The sequence below is a fragment of the Gavialis gangeticus genome, unplaced genomic scaffold (genome assembly GCF_001723915.1).
Source record: "Gavialis gangeticus isolate Ggan-Ray unplaced genomic scaffold, GavGan_comp1, whole genome shotgun sequence".
Classification (NCBI taxonomy): domain Eukaryota; kingdom Metazoa; phylum Chordata; order Crocodylia; family Gavialidae; genus Gavialis; species Gavialis gangeticus.
The window spans coordinates 43,567,559-43,567,831 of record NW_017729004.1 but is presented as its reverse complement, the minus strand read 5'-3'; the positions used below and the strand labels follow the sequence as shown (position 1 = coordinate 43,567,831).

The 273-nt window shown below is 47.6% G+C and overlaps 1 protein-coding gene across 1 annotated transcript in view; it reads right to left on the bottom strand.

Moving 5' to 3' along the window:
• The window catches only part of NEBL (nebulette), a 647,345-nt gene that overhangs the window by 429,520 nt on the left and 217,552 nt on the right, over positions 1-273 (bottom strand). The window lies entirely within an intron of this gene.

The window sequence follows — 273 nt, the reverse complement described above, 5'->3', positions numbered from 1 at the left end:
CACTAGCTGAGCTATGAGCTATGATGCTCACCAACTTCCTTCACAAGGTCAGCATTGTTGGAGGGTAAGGAATCTCCATCACCCAAGCCTTCCTGTCCCGTAATGAGCAGGGGCGTCCCTTGGGACTGGTGAAAGACCAATGCAAAATGCCCATTTAGCAAGCTGACTTTTTCATGGGCATCAGTTGTCCCATCTAGTTTAGCAGGGGTCCAATGTTGCCCTTGCTTTTCCTCCAGCTCCCCACATATCTGAAAAATAACTTTTTATTGTCCT